This window comes from Aegilops tauschii, chromosome 7, assembly GCF_002575655.3.
Source record: "Aegilops tauschii subsp. strangulata cultivar AL8/78 chromosome 7, Aet v6.0, whole genome shotgun sequence".
Lineage (NCBI taxonomy): Eukaryota > Viridiplantae > Streptophyta > Magnoliopsida > Poales > Poaceae > Aegilops > Aegilops tauschii.
The window spans coordinates 589,190,700-589,211,538 of NC_053041.3; the positions used below are offsets into that span (position 1 = coordinate 589,190,700).

Consider the following 20,839-nt stretch of genomic DNA (forward strand, 5'->3'; position numbering starts at 1 on the left):
TACGATGGGCTTCACTCCTTGTAAACCACAATACTGCAACTCATAAATTTCTTCGATGGTTCCATAGTAGTGACGTCCATCTGTCCCTAGACAATAGACCACACTATTTATTGACCTTCGGTTGGGCCTCTCACGCATGTGTTTATCAGTGTGGAAGCGATACCCATTCATGTCGTAAGCCTTAAATGACTTGGCCTCGTATTCAAAACCTTTGGCTACTTCTCTCACTTTGGCATCCATATCAACCTCCTGATATGCCTACAAGATTAATAGGAGATTGTCTGGTTCATTAGTGGAAGCATTACAGGCAAGTAAGATCAACTTGAAGTAACATAAAGTTAGAAAAGTTACTTTTCCTGAGAACCAAGAGATGAAACCGCCATCAGCATTGGTATCTTCAAGAAGGTCTGCTGATTCTTCGTTGCTAGGAGGCCGTGGTAGCTTCCAGAATTCGTTCTGGAATTCCCTAGCAATAGGAAGAATTCGAGTTAGAACTCAAGACTAGTGAGTAGTTGTCAATAAAGGTGTTCTACACTTACTTTATGTACGGTTGCACTTCTTCCATGTTGGTCAAGACAAAGATCATAATAGTCGACCACTCAGTAGGTGAAAAGTTCTTGGGCTTCGGTCCACTTGCTTTGCCACCTTGGCCTTCGAAGAGGCTAAGGTCGGAAACATTACTGGTGGGTTCTTCATTGTAACGAGGAGCTGGATTTAACCTAGTCTGAATACTGTCATGATAGTACTTTGTCGTGGTCGTGGCCACCTCCTCGTTCAGGTATGCCTCGGCTATGGAGGCTTCAATGCGGGCTTTATTCTTACATTTCCCACGAAGATGCTTGAACTCCCGTTCAGGTGCATACTGCCATCGGAACTGCACAGGTCCTCCCATTCTAGCCTCATACGCGAGATGTAAGATGATATGTTGCATTGGATTAATGAAACCTGGCAGAAATATCATCTCTAACTTGCATAGCAACTCAGGTGCTTGTTCCTCCAACTTTGCAACCACTTCATAATCTAGTTCTTTGGCACAAAGCTGATGGAAGAAGTAGCTCAACTCCGCCAGCACTCGCCAAATATCCTCTCTGACATACCCTCGAATCATCACAGGCATTATCCGCTCAAGCCATACATGGTAGTCATGACTCTTGAGGCCTCCTATTCGCTTTGTAGCCATATTCACTCCCCTCATGATATTAGTTGCATATCCATTAGGGAAGTACAAGTTGTTCACAATCCATTGGAGAATTTCCTTCCTTTGGGGCATTGAAGGGGTGAAAGGGGCTGGTGGCTTCTTCCAAGAATTACCTTTTGCACGAGGCACCAAATTTAATTTTGGCCTGTTGCATAGTTTGGCTTGATCGATCCTAGCCTGAATGTTATCCTTTGACTTCTCGGTGTCGAGGAGCGTGCCGAGTAAGGCCTCCGCAATATTCTTTTCAGTGTGCATTACATCAATGTTGTGTGGAAGTAGAAGATCTTTAAAGTAAGGGAGCCTCCATAAGCTTGGAATGTGAGTCCACTGGTGTGTCTCTCCATATCCCACAAAACCTTTCCCATCGAGCTTTTCCTCGAGAGCATCTAACTCATCCTTAAGCTGGGCACCAGCCATAATAGGTGGTGGCGGGTCATCAACAATAACACCTTTTTGGAAGTGCATAGCGTCTTGCCTGTATGGGTGATCAAGACGAAGGAACTGCCAATGTTGGTCAAAGCATACATACTTGTGACCCTTAGCCAGCCAAATGAAAGTCACACGTTGTCGACACACTGGGCAAGGCCACTTCCCCTTTACACACCAACCACAAAATATCGCACGTGCCGGTAGGTCATGTTGCGATGTGTGGTACCATATATGCATATTGAAGTGCTTCTTTGACACGGCATCGTATGTCCGGACCCCGTTGTTCCAAGCAACAAGTAAGTCGTCCACCAATGGCTCCATATACACACTCATATGCTTCCCGGGATAGTTAGGACCTGGAATTATCAACGTCAGGAACATGTGATGTCGTTGCATGCAAAAGCCAGGGGGAAGATTCAGGGGGATAACATATACTGGCCAACAACTGTATATGGCAGCCATCAAACCATATGGATTGAACCCGTCGGTTGTTATCCCAACAGCTACACTCTTCCAGTCATCTGTTTTCTTATGAATTTCAACAAATTTCTTCCATGCTTCACCATCCCGTGGATGTTGCATCTTTTTGTATTGTACATCTTCCCTTCGGCGGCCCATCTCATATATTGGGCAGTTTCCTCGGTCATATAAAGCCTCTGGATCCTTTCTGTGAATGAAAGATATCGAAGGATATTGACGGCAATTGTGAGCTGCCTCTTGCTACCATCATCATCTATTACCTCAATATACCTAGAGGATTTGCACTTGGCACAATAATTCGTATCTTTATGTTCATTTCTAAATAACATGCATCCGTTTGGACAAGCATGTATTTGCTCATACGACATCTTAAGTGAACCGAGGATTTTGTTCGACTCGTACATGTTCTTTGGCAATATATTTTCTTTAGGCAACAGGCTAGCAATAACTGACAATAACTCATTGAAGCAAATTATGCTCATGTTATGGTTTGCCTTCAGGGCCATTAGGCGTGCAATGCCATCTAGTTGAGTAACCTCTGTATGGGCGTGAAGGGGTTTTTGTGCCGCAAACAAAGCTGCATGATACTCTTCAGGGCTTTCCGGCGGCTCCTCGTAGTTCGGGTCCTCCTGCGGATCCGCACGGCGGATGTCATCTAACAGGTTTTCAATCCGAGTATCATATTCGCCGGTGCGTTGTCGCACCACCTCCGCCCTGGACTGTTCTGTCTCACCGTGAAAGATCCACCGGTAATAGCCTGGCGTAAACCCATATTTGCCTAAGTGTTTACTCATAGTAATCTTATCTCTTTCAGTCTGGTTATCACACTCCATGCATGGGCACCAAATTCCATGAACTGGCGTTTCTCCAGCAAATACTAATTCCAGGAAATCATTGGTCCTCGACCTCCACTCAGGGGTCATACCCTCCATGCTGGGATGTCCGGTGTACATCCACTCACGTTCTTCCATCCTCTGATATAAAGTGAAACACACACATAATTTTTTTATGTAACAAGTGGTTCCATCAAGTTTTACGACATGCACTGAGCTATGTAATATGTAAAGATAGGTCCTAATCCCACCCGAGAATGTGTAGGCTGGGTCCGCTTTCATGACGTACTCCGACCCAAGACAAAATTTTGGCAGCACCTCCCCACTGTTCTCCAAATACACGTCTCAGCAATAAGCCAAGAGGATGTGTATCTAGAGAACAACAAGGAGACACTGTCGAAATTCTGTCTCGGATCTAAGTACATCATGAAAACGACCCGCCTATACATCCTCGGTTTGTCCATGGAAAACGTGGACAATTCGAAAGAGTTGAGGTTATAAATATGCAAAGACTTGCATGTTTATAGATACAACCCTTCCGAACGGGAGACACCTAGGTTACGCGACTATTTAGGTGATCTACAAATAATGAAAACCTACACATGAACGGGAAGAGATTACCCTTGAAGCGTGCAACGGAATTCACTCTCTCTATTGTCAAAATAGATGCATGCCCTGCATGAAAGAACGACGTTGTGTCAATCATATGTCAAACACACAAACATCAATAACACTCACTCACACACCCCCCACACACAAACACACTCACATATCCATACACACACATCACACACTCACTCACACATGCACACACACACACATCAATAGCACCCCTCTCCCACACACACACACTCACATACACCATTCATTATATATGCACATACACACCTAAATATAAAAAAACCATTCATTATATATGCACACATACACCAACATCACTCACTGACACACACACATACAAAGCACACACTCACACACATTATTCACTATGCATATATATACACCTTTTGTTGTAATGGAGAGGGGGGAACCCCTTTTATTTCAAAAAAACGAGATTGAGTAGGGGCTCACCAACGGGGCAAGGGGGCGGCGGGGGAGGTGGATGCCGGACGAGGTAGAGCTCAGTGGAGGGGATGCCGCTCCGATGGTGCTCGGTGAAGCTTGGCCGAGATGGTGGCGGTGGACGAGCTCGGTGGAGGTGGCGGTGGGGGGCTCGGTGGAGGTGGAGGGGTCGGGGGAGGCACTCCCGGTGGCGGCGGCGGCGGCAGAGCTCGCCGGATGGGGAGGCGGCACTAAGGGACGGCGGCGGACAGAGGGGGCGGGGGCGAGAGAAACAGAGAGAGAAGAGAGGAGTGAGCGCGCGTGAGGGGGAAATTTTGCATAAGTCCCCGCGGGAAACATTTCCGAGAGCCAACTTTTAACGACACTCGGTAAAAGTCTTAACCTAGATCTCCGGGGCTTTTCCGAGAGCCGCACTGACAGAATTTACTGAGGGTCGTCCAGCAGCACTCGGCAATGGCCGCATTTTCCGAGAGGAACTCTCGGTAAAGCATCCTTGTTGTGCATTCTCCATAATATGTATTATACTTTTTTTGTTGTTTTCTTCCATGCTTGGCAAACAACCTTAGCACATCATAATTACCGTCTTGTGTTTTCTTTTTCAAATGATGGGCCTCGCCCGGTTCTAGAGACCGGCACCCCTCTGGTGGCCCCGACAGTTTAGGGCGTTGATCGGCACCGAGAGGGTGTAGTCCACGGTGAATAACTGCTTCGCCGTGTTAGTGCATGTCATCGCAAGATGACAGACCAAGTCTAGGCCAAAGCCACAGCAAGATCCCATCCGTGTAGACCAAGTCTACTACGGCGTCATCGCCGTCCGTGAGGGGGGCCACACCCCGGAGACGCGTGCCGCCTCTTCGGACATGCCACCACACCGTACGTCATGTATGAGGGCCCGGTGCGATGCTCCAGTGGCATTGCTACCCCACCCCCATGGCCCCCGTCCCGCCTAACCCTGTAGCGTTTGACCACGGGATCTAGCCCTTTGACTTTGCACGGGCGGGCTTTAACCAGTGGAACTCTCCACCCGGTTGTGTTAGGTCAGCCCATAGGAACAATTTGGAGCAACATCCGGGCCAAAGCCACAGCAAGACCCCATCCGTGTAGACCCGACGCGTCCGTTTCCCCCCTCCAGGTGTCGGCGGCGGCGCCGTCCGTGAGGGGGGCACACCCCGGAGACGCGTGTCGGGCGTTTGCAACCACCACAACACTTCCAGACTTGTGACAGGCCGCCTACGCAAGATTTGGCGGCATGTGCTAGCCCCCGGAGGCCGCCGGCCACAGTCGTAGACACGCGAAGAGCAATCCACGGAGAGGGAAGTTTATCAGATAATTCTCCATCACCAAAAATTATGAAAAATTACCATCAGTCCTATAGCACATGTGCCCACTTCGTGTAAAAAACTCATGATTTTATCGTGCTCCGAGTATTTAATAATATTCACACCGCATCGTTACCGCAGAACGTCTACTACTGTGTCATCGCCGTCCGTGAGGGGGGCCACACCCCGGAGACGCATGCCGCCTCTTCGGACATGCCACCACACCGTACGGCATGTATGAGGGCCCGGTGCGATGCTCCGATGGCATTGCTACCCCCCCCCAAGGGCCCCCGTCCCGCCTAACCCTATAGCGTTTGACCACGGGATCTAGCCCTTTGACTTTGCACGGACGGGCTTTGACCAGTGGAACTCTCCACCCGGTTGTGTTAGGTCAGCCCATCGGAACACTTTGGAGCAACATCCGGCCCAAAGCCACAGCAAGATCCCATTCGTGTAGACCCGACGCGTCCGTTTCCCCCCTCCAGGTGTCGGCGGCGGCGCCGTCCGTGAGGGGGGCACACCCCGGAGACGCGTGTGGGGCGTTTGCAACCACCACAACACTTCCAGACTTGTGAGAGGCCGCCTACGCAAGATTTGGCGGCATGTGCTAGCCCCCGGAGGCCGCCGGCCACAGTCGTAGACACGCGAAGAGCAATCCACGGAGAGGGAAGTTTATCAGATAATTCTCCATCACCAAAAATTATGAAAAATTACCATCAGTCCTATAGCACATGTGCCCACTTCGTGTAAAAAACTCATGATTTTATCGTGCTCCGAGTATTTAATAATATTCACACCGCATCGTTACCGCAGAACGTCTACTACTGTGTCATCGCCGTCCGTGAGGGGGGCCACACCCCGGAGACGCATGCCGCCTCTTCGGACATGCCACCACACCGTACGGCATGTATGAGGGCCCGGTGCGATGCTCCGATGGCATTGCTACCCCCCCCCAAGGGCCCCCGTCCCGCCTAACCCTATAGCGTTTGACCACGGGATCTAGCCCTTTGACTTTGCACGGACGGGCTTTGACCAGTGGAACTCTCCACCCGGTTGTGTTAGGTCAGCCCATCGGAACACTTTGGAGCAACATCCGGCCCAAAGCCACAGCAAGATCCCATTCGTGTAGACCCGACGCGTCCGTTTCCCCCCTCCAGGTGTCGGCGGCGGCGCCGTCCGTGAGGGGGGCACACCCCGGAGACGCGTGTGGGGCGTTTGCAACCACCACAACACTTCCAGACTTGTGAGAGGCCGCCTACGCAAGATTTGGCGGCATGTGCTAGCCCCCGGAGGCCGCCGGCCACAGTCGTAGACACGCGAAGAGCAATCCGCGAAGAGGGAAGTTTATCAGATACTTCTCCATCACCAAAAATTATGAAAAATTACCATCAGTCCTATAGCAGATGTGCCCACGTCGTGTAAAAAACTCATGATTTTATCGCGCTCTGAGTATTTAATAATATTCACACCGCATTGTTACCGCAGAACGTCTACTACTGTGTCATCGCCGTCCGTGAGGGCGGCCACACCCCGGAGACGCATGCCGCCTCTTCGGACATGCCAACACACCGTACGGCATGTATGAGGGCCCGGTGCGATGCTCTGGTGGCATTCCTACCCCCCCCCCCCCCCAGGGCCCCCGTCCCGCCTAACCCTGTAGCGTTTGACCACGGACTCTAGCCCTTTGACTTTGCACGGACGGGCTTTGACCAGTGGAACTCTCCACCCGGTTGTGTTAGGTCAACCCATCGGAACACTTTGGAGCAACATCCGGGCCAAAGCCACAGCAAGACCCCATTCGTGTAGACCCGACGCGTCTGTTTCCCCCCTCCAGGTGCCGGCGGCGGCGCCGTCCGTGAGGGGGGCACACCCCGGAGACGCGGGCCGGGCGTTTGCAACCGCCACAACACTTCCAGACTTGTGAGAGACCACCTACGCAAGATTTGGCGGCATGTGCTAGCCCCCGGAGGCCGCCGGCCACAGTCGTAGACACGCGAAAGAGAAATCCGCGGAGAGGGAAGTTTATCAGATACTTCTCCATCACCAAAAATTATGAAAAATTACCATAAGTCCTATAGCACATGTGCCCACGTCGTGTAAAAAACTCATGATTTTATCGCGCTCCGAGTATTTAATAACATTCACGCCGCATCGTTACCGCAGAACGTCTACTACTGTGTCATCGCCGTCCGTGAGGGGGGGCACACCCCGGAGATGCGTGCCGCCTCTTTGGACATGCCACCACACCGTACAGCATGTATGAGGGCCCGGTGCGATGCTCTAGTGGCATTGCTACCCCCCCCCCCCAGGGCCCCCGTCCCGCCTAACCCTGTAGCGTTTGACCACGGGATCTAGCCCTTTGACTTTGCACGGACGGGCTTTGACCAGTGGAACTCTCCACCCGGTTGTGTTAGGTCAGTCCATAGGAACACTTTGGAGCAACATCCGGGCCAAAGCCACAGCAAGACCCCATCCGTGTAGACCCGATGCGTCCGTTTCCCCCCTACAGGTGCCGGCGGCGGCGCCGTCCGTGAGGGGGGCACACCCCGGAGATGCATGCCGGGCATTTGCAACCACCACAGCACTTCCAGACTTGTGAGAGACCGCCTACGAAAGGTTTGGCGGCATGTGCTAGCAGCGGAGGCCGCCGGCCACAGCCGTAGACACGCGAAGAGCAATCCGCGGAGAGGGAAGTTTATCAGATACTTCTCCATCACCAAAAATTATGAAAAATTACCATCAGTCCTATAGCACATGTGCCGACGTCATGTAAAAAACTCATGATTTTATCACGCTCCGAGTATTTAATAATATTCACGCCGCATTGTTACCGCAGAACGTCTACTACCGTGTCATCGTCGTCCGTGAGGGGGGCCACACCCCGGAGACGCGTGCCGCCTCTTCAGACATGCCACCACACTGTACGGCATGTATGAGGGCCCGGTATGATGCCCCGGTGGCATTGCTACCCCCTAGGGCCCCCGTCCCGCCTAACCCTGTAGCGTGTGACCACGGGATCTAGCGCTTTGACTTTGCACGGACGGGCTTTGACCAGTGGAACTCTCCACCCGGTTGTGTTAGGTCAGCCCATCGGAACACTTTGGAGCAACATCCGGGCCAAAACAACAGCAAGACCCCATCCATGTAGACCCGACGCGTCCGTTTCCCTCCTACAGGTGCCGGCGGCGGCGCCGTCCGTGAGGGGGGGCACACCCCGGAGACGCGGGCCGGGCATTTGCAACCGCCACAACACTTTTAGACTTGTGAGAGACCGCCTACGCAAGATTTGGCGGCATGTGCTAGCCCCCGGAGGCCGCCGGCCACAATCGTAGACTCGCGAAGAGCAATCCGCGGAGAGGGAAGTTTATCAGATACTACTCCAGCACCAAAAATATGAAAAATTACCATCAGTCCTATAGCACATGTGCCCACATCGTGTGAAAAACTCATGATTTTATTGCGCTCTGAGTATTTAATAATATTCACGCCGCATCATTACCGTAGAACGTCTACTACTGTGTCATCGCCGTTCGTGAGGGGGGCCACACCCCGGAGACGCATGCCGCCACTTCGGACATGCCACCACACCGTACGACATGTATGAGGTCCCGGTGCGATGCTCCCGTGGCATTGCTACCCCCCAGGGCCCCCGTCCCGCCTAACCCTATAGCGTTTGACCACGAGATCTAGCCCTTTGACTTTGCACGGACGGGCTTTGACTAGTGGAACTCTCCACCCGGTTGTGTTAGGTCAGCCCATCGGAACACTTTGGAGCAACATCCGGGCCAAAGCCACAGCAAGACCCCATCCGTGTAGACCCGACGCGTCCGTTTCCCACCTCCAGGTGCTGGCGGCGGCGCCATCCGTGAGGGGGGGCACACCCCGGAGACGCAGGCAGGGCGTTTGCAACCGCCACAACACTTCCAGACTTGTGAGAGACCGCCTACGCAAGATTTGGTGGCATGTGCTAGCCCCCGGAGGCCGCCGGCCACAGTCGTAGACACGCGAAGAGCAATCCGCGGAGAGGGAAGTTTATCAGATACTTCTCCATCACCAAAAATTATGAAAAATTACCATCAGTCCTATAGCACATGTGCCCACGTCGTGTAAAAAACTCATGATTTTATCGCGCTCCGAGCATTTAATAATATTCACGCCGCATCGTTACCGCAGAACGTCTACTACTGTGTCATCGCCGGCCGTGAGGGGGGCCACACCCCGGAGACGCGTGCCGCCTCTTCGGACATGCCACCACACCATACGACATGTATCAGGGCCCAGTGCGATGCTCCGGTGGCATTGCTACCCCACCCCCCCCCCCCAGGGCCCCCGTCCCGCCTAACCCTGTAGCGTTTGACCATGGGATCTAGCCCTTTGACTTTGCACGGACGGGCTTTGACCAGTGGAACTCTCCACCCAGTTGTGTTAGGTCAGCCCATCGAAACACTTTGGAGCAACATCCGGGCCAAAGCCACAACAAGACCCCATCCGTGTAGACCCGACGCGTCCGTTTCCCCCCTCCAGGTGCCGGCGGCGACGCCGTCCGTGAGGGGGGGCACACCCCGGAGACTCGGGCCGGGCGTTTTCAACCGACACAACACTTCCAGACTTGTGAGAGACCGCCTACGCAAGATTTGGCGGCATGTGCTAGCCCCCGGAGGCCGCCGGCCACAGTCGTAGACACGCGAAGAGCAATCCGCGGAGAGGGAAGTTTATCAGATACTTCTCCATCACCAAAAATTATGAAAAATTACCATCAGTCCTATAGCACATGTTCCCACGTCGTGTAAAAAACTCATGATTTTATCGCGCTCCGAGTATTTAATAATATTCACGCCGCATCATTACCGCAGAACGTCTACTACTGTGTCATCGCCATCCGTGAGGGGGGCCACACCCCAGAGACGCGTGCCGCCTCTTCGGACATGCCACCACACCGTACGGCATGTATGAGGGCCCGGTACGATGCTCCGGTGGCATTGCTACCCCCCAGGGCCCCCGTCCCGCCTAACCCTGTAGCGTGTGACCACGGGATCTAGCGCTTTCACTTTGCACGGACGGGCTTTGACTAGTGGAACTCTCCACCCGGTTGTGTTAGGTCAGCCCATCGGAACACTTTGGAGCAACATCCGGGACAAAACAACAGCAAGACCCCATCCGTGTAGACCCGACGCGTCCGTTTCCCCCCTCCAGGTGCCGGCTGCGGCGCCGTCCGTGAGGGGGGTACACCCCGGAGACGCGGGCCGGGCGTTTGCAACCGACACAACACTTCCAGACTTGTGAGAGACCGCCTACGCAAGATTTGGCGGCATGTGCTAGCCCCCGGAGGCCGCCGGCCACAATCGTAGACACGCGAAGAGCAATCCGCGGAGAGGGAAGTTTATCAGATACTACTCCAGCACCAAAAATATGAAAAATTACCATCAGTCCTATAGCACATGTGCCCACATCGTGTAAAAAACTCATGATTTTATTGCGCTCTGAGTATTTAATAATATTCACGCCGCATCGTTACCGCAGAACGTCTACTACTGTGTCATCGCCGTTCGTGAGGGGGGCCACACCCCGGAGACGCATGCCGCCTCTTCGGACATGCCACCACACCGTACGACATGCATGAGGTCCCGGTGCGATGCTCCCGTGGCATTGCTACCCCCCAGGGCCCCCGTCCCGCCTAACCCTGTAGCGTTTGACCACGAGATCTAGCCCTTTGACTTTGCACGGACGGGCTTTGACTAGTGGAACTCTCCACCCGGTTGTGTTAGGTCAGCCCATCGGAACACTTTGGAGCAACATCCGGGCCAAAGCCACAGCAAGACCCCATCCGTGTAGACCCGACGCGTCCGTTTCCCCCCTCCAGGTGCCGGCGGCGGCGCCGTCCGTGAGGGGGGGCACACCCCGGAGACGCGGGCCGGGCGTTTGCAACCACCACAACACTTCCAGACTTGTGAGAGACCGCCTACGCAAGATTTGGCGGCATGTGCTAGCCCCCGGAGGCCGCCGGCCACAGTCGTAGACACGCGAAGAGCAATCCGCGGAGAGGGAAGTTTATCAGATACTTCTCCATCACCAAATTTTTTGACAAATTACCATCAGTCCTATAGCACATGTGCCCACGTCGTGTAAAAAACTCATGATTTTATCGCGCTCCGAGCATTTAATAATATTCACGCCGCATCGTTACCGCAGAACGTCTACTACTGTGTGATCGCCGTCCGTGAGGGGGGCCACACCCCGGAGACGCGTGCCGCCTCTTCGGACATGCCACCACACCGTACGACATGTATCAGGGCCCGGTGCGATGCTCCGGTGGCATTGCTACCCCACCCCCCCAGGGCCCCCGTCCCGCCTAACCCTGTAGCGTTTGACCACGGGATCTAGCCCTTTGACTTTGCACGGACGGGCTTTGACCAGTGGAACTCTCCACCCGGTTGTGTTAGGTCAGCCCATCGAAACACTTTGGAGCAACATCCGGGCCAAAGCCACAACAAGACCCCATCCGTGTAGACCCGACGCGTCCGTTTCCCCCCTCCAGGTGCCGGCGGCGACGCCGTCCGTGAGGGGGGCACACCCCGGAGACGCGGGCCGGGCGTTTGCAACCGACACAACACTTCCAGACTTGTGAGAGACCGCCTACGCAAGATTTGGCGGCATGTGCTAGCCCCCGGAGGCCGCCGGCCACAGTCGTAGACACGCGAAGAGCAATCCGCGGAGAGGGAAGTTTATCAGATACTTCTCCATCACCAAAAATTATGAAAAATTACCATCAGTCCTATAGCACATGTTCCCACGTCGTGTAAAAAACTCATGATTTTATCGCGCTTCGAGTATTTAATAATATTCACGCCGCATCGTTACCGCAGAACGTCTACTACTGTGTCATCGCCATCCGTGAGGGGGGCCACACCCCAGAGACGCGTGCCGCCTCTTCGGACATGCCACCACACTGTACGGCATGTATGAGGGCCCGGTGCGATGCTCCAGTGGCATTGCTACCCCCCACGGTCAACAACTGCTTCTTCTCATGTTTTTTACTTTACACTCTTTAAAGTTGAGTTTTGAAAAAAAATCATCAAAAGTCATGGAATTTATAAACTTTGGTCGTAAAATCATATGAAATATGAGATACAAAAAAGATAGTGCAAAACAAAGACAAAAAGAGAAGGGAAAAAAATATTAGAGCAGTACTTACCGAGGGTCGACTATCGGCCCTCGGGAATGTCTACGTTTTCCGAGGGTGACTCTTGGTAAAGCATCTAACCTAGATCTAGGGGGACGTATTTTCCGAGAGCTCCTCTCGGTAAATCATCTAACCTAGATCTAGAGTTGATTTCTTTTCCGAGGGCCGCACCGACAAGCACTCGGCAAATGTGACATCGACTACTTAAGCATATCTCCCCCCTGTTGTTTCTTCTCTCAGCTCCCCACCGACCGGCGCCCCTTCTCCTCTGCTCCCCACCGACCGGCGCCCCTCCACCGACCGGTGCCCCTCCACCGCCGCCCCCCACACCACACCGAGCTCCTCCCTCCAGTGAGCCCCCCTCCTCCTCTCCATGTGTGTATAGATAGATGGATTGATAGATGGATGGATTGATAGATGGATGCATAGATAGATGGATGGATTGATAGATGGATGCATAGATAGATGGATGGATTGATAGATGGGTGCATTGATAGATGGATGGATGCCATGTAGATACATTTTTTTTCAAAAGAAAAAATGTAGATAATTGTTGATAATGTTGTATGCATGGATGCTATGTGCGGATGTGACCGATGAGATACGTGAGATAGTGTCGATGAGAGTTGTTCTTGGAGGAAGAAAAACCAACTTTTGAGCGATGACGGTTGATTTGTGTGAGCTCCTCATGTTATATCTTGATAACGCGCGAGGGGCTCACCCGGCTCAACCATCATCAAAAGTTGAAATACCCGTGAGAGAGTGTCCACCATATATACCACCACCAGCGAGAGTGTGCATCGTATATACGTGAGAGAGTGTTGATGAGAGTTGTTCTTGGAGGAAGAACAATCAACTTTTGAGCGATGACGGTTGACCTGTGTGAGCTCCTCATGTTATATCTTGATAACGCACGAGGGGCTCACCCAGCTCAACCATCACCGAAAGTTGAAATACCCGTGAGAGAGTGTCCACCATATATACCACCACCAGCGAGAGTGTCCACCGTATATACGCGAGAGAGTGTCGTTGAGAAGATGCCATATGCTTTCTTGTAGCAAACATTTTCGCTCCGACCACTACATTTTTCCATATCCAAATCCTTGCTTGCGTGGATGGTGAGAAGATGCCATATGCTTTCTTGTAGCAAACATTTTCTTGCGTGGATGGTGAGAAGCAGAAGGCGATCAAAGGCATCGTGAAATCTGCCCGAAAGATACTCTCTGACACCAAGCACACGCTGCGGTACAAAGCCGTGATGCAGTGTCGGCCGCTCGATGAGAAGGGAGAGAAGATGACAAGGAAGACTGCTTGCCAGACCAACTTGTCACGAGAAGAATACCTGTCAGTGGTAAGTGACTACATCGGTTGCTAGTACTTTGATTCATCCCTCTTGTTCCTCAATTATTCGATTTTGTCTGACTAGGTGAAGGAACCCTGGATGAAGGAGGATTGTTGGGAGGCCTTGGTTGACATGTGGTGTGACCCAGCATGGCAGGCGCAGCATGTGGAGAAGGGAAACGAACGAGCCAAAATGCCAGGCCCGGCTCATGTCCAGGGGAGCCGGAACCTAACCGCTCTCAAGCAACACATGGTATGTGGATTAAGATGTTAACTTTTTCGCACGGTGCATCTTGGTTCATTCAACTTGATGGTTAATTTTGCAGGAGGCTAAGGCTGGTCGCGTGGTCCACATCCTGGAAACCTGGAGAGAAGGCCACAAGGGGAAGGATGGCGCCGAGTTCTGCAGCGAGTCGGCGGAGGAGAAGTGGGGGACCTTCAAAGAGGTCTTCCAGGAGGTGCACGGGCAGGAAGCCGAACCTACGTCCAAGCCCCTTGATCCTGAGCTTCTCATCATTGCTGGCGAGGGGAAGGGCCATGGCCGCCACCTCCTTTGCAACGGGGCGATCGCCACCTCCTCGCATCGCAAGCTGCACGAGATACGCGCGTTGAGCACCAGCTCAACTCCGTCCATACGGAGTCGCCCAACCGCCGCATCACGTGAGATAGCGCGTCTCAAGGTTAGCATCCTAACCTTTCATTTATGTCCATGCCTCGAAATAGCACCGTTCCAACCTATATGAGCCTAATGCCATGTTACAGGATTTAATGGCGCAGCGGGCTGTTGAAGAGGAGCAAAGGCGGCAGGCTGAGCAGAAGTCCAGAGAAAAGGAACGGGAAGACACGAACAATAGGTTGAAGCTGCTTGAGGATCAACTACAGGTAGAACATTATCTAAACTAGAGTAGAAGATTCATTACATATGGACGAACCACCCTCACGTGACCCTCATCTTATAGGTTCTTATGCAATCTCGAAGCAGTGCAAGTGATGCCCCTCCTCCTCCTCCGGAATGTTAACCCGATGGCCTCTCCTCCTCAAGATGGTCTATATATGAACAAGTGTACTTCTATTGTGACGTGCACGTGTTTTGCAAGTAGTGACAATATGTATGAATTTGCGACTTGTGTGTGACGTCTACTAGGATAATACATTTGACTTGTGTGTGACAATATGTGGACTATCCCTAATTATGCCTATATATGTGTGGACTAGATCAAATTATGCCTATATATGATCAAATTATGCCTATATATGTGTGGACTAGATCAAATTATGCCTATATATGATCAAATTGCACTGCAGTTGTTTTTATCTACAGGGATCAGAAAAGAAATAGCTTGACAGCAGAATGGATGGGAAAGATTTCCGAGAGCAACACTCGAAAAACGATATACTACCGCGAGCTCCTCTCGAAAACATGGTCGTCTGGGACACTACTGTTGTGCCACAACTTTTCCGAGAGCAGCTCTCGGAAAAGAAGGCGAGCATTGCCGAGCATAGCTCTCGGCAAAGCTATGTAAAGTGTCAGCCCCCATGTGGGCCATGCTGTCGTACTGGTTAGAAGGATTGCCGAGAGCAGCTCTCGGCAAAGATATCGTCATTTTTTTTCAAAAATATTTAGCAAGTTATTTAAAACTTTTACTGATAAATGTGACCAGTGGGACCACATGTCAGTTAGAAAGAACACACACGCAAAAAAAAAATAGGATGTTGCATATGCTTTGCCGAGGGTGACGCTCGGCAAAGTACGCAGTAACTGACGGAGCCGTCTGTTGCGGACGGGCATGCCACGTGGCTCCTCTTTGCCGTGAGCGGCTCTCGGCGTCTGCAACTTTGCCGTGCGGTGCCTCTTTGTCGTGAGGCAGTGACGGCAAAGATGTCAGTTTGCCGTGACGGTGGGTTTGCTGAGAGTGCCACTCGGCAAATCTTGCTTTGCCGAGTGTCCGTATTTTAGCACTCGGTGAAGAGCATTACACCCGGCGTATATGACTTCTGCATGCTGTTCAAAATAGGTGAAGACGACAAAATTCAGCGAACTACCATGTCAATCAGTCAACAAAACAGCAGATACACTACCATGTGGAAACCACATATAAATATAGATATAGTAAAGGCAAAATTCTGTAAGTAAGACAAGCCCCTCACCGAAATACTGCACCCTCGTGATGGTCTCGAGCACGAAGAACTTGGCATAGTCGCGGTCACAGTACAATGCATCGAGTATCAGGATGACCGTATCCTATGGACATACCAAGATGTAAGATAACCACATGTTCAGCTGGACACCAAATTAAGAACTTGGAAGTGGGTCGTTGAATTAGCCAAAGTAGTAATGATATGGCAACACCGATTTTGATAATGACTATGCGGACTGAAATGATAGCAGCATAGAACATTAGTATTGCTATTGGATATCTCATAAGATATATAGCATGGTATTTGGGGGGATTAACAGAATGGGAATGTGTCAAAAAATAAAGAGTATATATATGATACACTTAAGTTCATCTTCAGAAAATATACATCAGTACAAAGTATCATTTGAATCCGGAAGAACTAATGCACATTTATACACCTCTGAATCCGGCAGAACTAATACAACAATACATAGTACCTCTGTAGTTTCCATGCCAAATTTTGAGTGGTCAAACAATTAAAAGGCAAGATCATGAGAACAACATCAGTTTCAAAGACATTATAATTCGTCCTGGTAACAAATATTCCTTCATCTACTCAATTGTAGATACCTGGGAGTAACAAAACTGCACTAACTTGCCAATAATGTTTTATTTGTGCTTCGCAAGGACCAACTCCTAAACTGAACACACAAAACTGTGAGCACATCTGCAATTTGTAGAAGAGAAAGGTGCAACGCTCAAAAAAACTATCAAACTAACAGATCCATCAATCAATTATGCACTTCTTACATCTATCATGGGCAATCTCAGAGTTTTGGGTAGACTTCGCAAACTGACAATTATGCAGGATTGAACTTTAACCTGGACACATAGGGCGAAGACATCAGCAAATCGACCAATCAAAACTTAGAAGCAACCATGCCAAATTATGGTTCCACCCTACAAGCTGCAACCCAATAGAATGACCTGAAAAGCATAAGAGTACAGATGCAAAGCTAAGCAAACTACATCCATACTACTTCCTGAAAAGTGGGAACAACGGAAGGGATAAGGCCCAATAGAGAAAACATCATATTTCAGGACACACCTATCTTGCCTGTTCGATTCAAGGGTAGGGGAAAGATGAAGGGGATGGCGCCCGACAGAAGCCGCGGCCGGGGTGTTGGCGGTCTGGCCGAGCTGTCTTCCTACCTGATCCCTGCCTCCTACCCCTGTAGACGACCTTCTCCGCTCCTCTTTTGTTTTCTTCTCGAGAAAGATCAAAATTGTTGGAAAACCTCTCTTGACGAAATTTAAACATCACGCCCAACCGAATAAAACAGAATCCAACCTAATATGCGGAAGGTTTGAGAAAGATATATCACCTCATCCTCCTGGACGGACACACGAGAACAAGAACCGGAGGCGGTGGTTGTCGTTGCGGCAGTGGCGGCTTCCATCTTGACCCCGTTTGCCACGGCGAACGCCATATTGATTGGTCTCGACGACGATGGGCGGCGAAGCCGGCGATGGCCGAGGAAGACGAGACGACAGGAGCAGGGGCAAGAGCGCCTGCCTGCGGTGGTGGGGTGGGAAGAGCAGCGCAGAATGGGTGTGATCCCGTCCTCCGCGGGCTTGCGCGACCACCATCGCCCGCCGGCTCTCCAGATCGCGCCCGGCCGTCCCGCCGCCAGATCGGCACGTCACAGGAGTGGGCACGGCGGCCATCACAGGCAGAGCAGAGCGGAGACCGCGGGCGAAGCAGGGCGAGCTGAGTTGCTGGCGGCGGTGGCGTTTTGGGGGAGAGGAGAGGAGAGAAATTGTGTGTGGAGGAAGAGCAACGAAATTGCTTTGCGTACAACTGATTACATCCGATTTGCATACAGTATGTTGATCCTACGTCTGTTCTTAAAGAAGTGACTTGATCCTAGGGTGACTGACTAATGTCGTACATCATCGGATGAAAAGTTGTCGTACGTGTAGCACTCATATAGGGACGACAAGTTTCTGGCTGATCCGCACACGATGGGGCGAATCAGCCATTAGATTGCAGCATATTACTAATCACTGCCATTGGAAGCATGCATCGTCCTTGAATCGTTCACAGACCATCGTGTGCACAGCCCTTTCGTAATTTTTTTGTGACCGGAGGGAGTATTATTTAAATGGAAAACATGCTCATAATCCAGAACGTCAACTTCAGGACATAGAGCATGTTTTGTATTACACTAAAAATGTACCATGTGTGTTGCTACAACAATTGGTTCCGATATATTTCACTGAGACTTTTTTTGTTATGAAACATGAATAGTTGGATCAATAATATGAGAACTAAAACTGAATATAATATAATTTTTATTTAGTTTTTGTATTTTTATAAATATTTATTGAATTTAACTAGCATGCATGGTTGCATGTTTAGGCGGGCCTTTTCTCATGCACTGTGGGCTGTTGAGGTGACAGGGTTGCATAAGAAATAGTTTAGTGGTGATTGCCTATTTAGTTATGTAGGATTATGGTACAAGTCTGATACTCGACATGTGTAGAAAATAACGACATCCATATTTTTTTCAGGTTTTTATTAATCGGGATAGGACTTGGCAGTGGGGCAGGAGTTATTCTTTTTATTCTCGCTGTATTCTTCATGATGCAAAAGATTAAACATCAGAGGGCCAAAAAGTTGAGACATAAATGTTTTGAGCAAAATCGTGGACAATTATTGCAACAACTGGTAGCTCAAAGAGCTGATATTGCAGAGAGAATGATCATAACAATGGAAGAGCTCGAGAAGGCAACAAACAATTTTGATAAATCCCGAGAACTTGGTGGGGGAGGGCATGGTACTGTTTACAAAGGGATTTTATCAGATCTACATGTCGTAGCCATCAAGAAACCAAATGTGGTGGTTCAGAAAGAGATTGATGAGTTTATCAACGAGGTTGCTATCTTGTCACAAGTCAACCATAGAATGTGGTAAAACTCTATGGTTGTTGTCTTGAAACGGAAGTTCCAATGTTGGTTTATGAATTTGTATCCAATGGGACCCTTTATGATCATCTTCGTTTAAGGTCGCTATCATGGGGAAATAGGCTACGTATAGCAGTTGAAACAGCCAAATCTCTTGCTTATCTTCACTCGTCTGTTTCGATACCTATAATCCATAGAGATATCAAGTCCGTTAATATACTTTTGGATGATACTCTAACAGCAAAGGTAGCAGACTTTGGAGCTTCAAGGTACATTCCAGTGGAGCAATCAGGGGTAACAACAATGGTGCAAGGTACAGTAGGATATTTAGATCCTATGTACTTCTACACATCGCGTCTCACAGATAAGAGTGACGTTTATAGCTTCGGTGTCATTCTTGTGGAACTATTGACTCGAAAGAAGCCCTTCTCATACATGTCTTCTGAAGGTGATAGTCTTGTTGCAAATTTTGTTACCCTGCTTGCGGAATGCAGTTTATTGTAGATATTAGATCCACGAGTGATCGAAGAAGGCGGGATAAAAGTTGAAGAAGTTGCCAAGCTTGCTGTAACATGTGTGAAATTAAACGGAGAGGATCGTCCAACCATGAGGCTAGTGGAAATGACACTAGATGGCCTTCAAACATCCATGGATCACGTTGCAGATGGTCAAGTGGTCGGGGAATTTGAGAAGGGTGACATTGGAATAAATCCACCATCAATAAATAGTGTCGAAAGAAACAATGATGATTCAACAAGACAATACAGCTTAGAAGAAGAGTTTATGTTATCCGCAAGGTACCCTCGATAGGTCTGCTTAAACTTGTTTTTAGAACATGTAGTTTACATAATTAATTCCCAAGGATTTGTGTGCATTATTTTGCATGATCGTTGTTTTCTATGTAACAATAATGTGCAATGCCACAAAGGGAAATTATTTGTGAAGCATGCCCATGAGGACATAAAAGCATTATTTGTAGATCCATGCATTTTGTAGGGAATGCAATTTGTTGCTTTTTTAGATTGACCTGTAGCTTTATTCAAGGTCGATAAAATTGAAGGTACAACGGTTAGGACCATAGATCCAAGAAATTAAAAAAAACTCCTATACCTAAGAATTACAATGAAATTTACAAAATCATCTTCTCCATGGCATTAATATTTGCAACGTCATGTAAAAAAATATTTGCAACGTGAAATACTGCCAAGGCTTCAATCAGATCAGCGCAGCGACACCACCTTTCGTACACCTTTGCGAACTTGACTGCCTGCATAGCTTTTAGAAAGCCTCTTGAATTACCAGTCCATAAATATGGGAAGCCATGAGCATTTGAACGTACTTATGCCAAGGATAATCATCCAAAATTACAAGTCGTCTAACCATAAGATCTTCAATAGATCGACAAAGCATGACTCCAAATTCGTAATGGATTGCACCAACAAAACCGAAAACACTAACACAAACTATATAAACGAATATGCAAGGACATAAACCTAAAATCCGTACGTTAGACACGGAAAACCTACAGAGACACAAACTCTCTAGATATGTGGCGCTGCCCGGTAAGACTTTGCGAGATTAGGAAAAGAACCGGAGTAGCTTTATTCTCATGAGTAAATACCGAAAACGGCTACAATTCGGGCTAGGATTCCAAAACACTACCGTTTTTCGCTGATAACTACCAACATTGGGGTCGGCTGTTTCAAAAAAGCCAAACCATGTGTTGCAAGTGTTTTAAACAATTTTCGGACTTCTCAGGCCCGCTAGTCAGGCCAAATGGGCACGAGCGCAGACGACACGACCGCTAATGTTTGTTTCCAGCCCGATGTGGTCGAAACCGGGAAATAAATACCGGAGTTGCCGCTTTCCCCTTTGCTCCCCTTCTCCCACTCCATTCACTCTCACTTCTC

The 20,839-nt window shown here is 49.9% G+C and overlaps 1 pseudogene; it reads left to right on the forward strand.

Moving 5' to 3' along the window:
* LOC120968264 (putative wall-associated receptor kinase-like 16) overlaps positions 1-20,144 on the forward strand; it is a 51,265-nt pseudogene extending 31,121 nt beyond the window's left edge.
* The last annotated feature ends 695 nt before the right edge of the window (positions 20,145-20,839 follow it).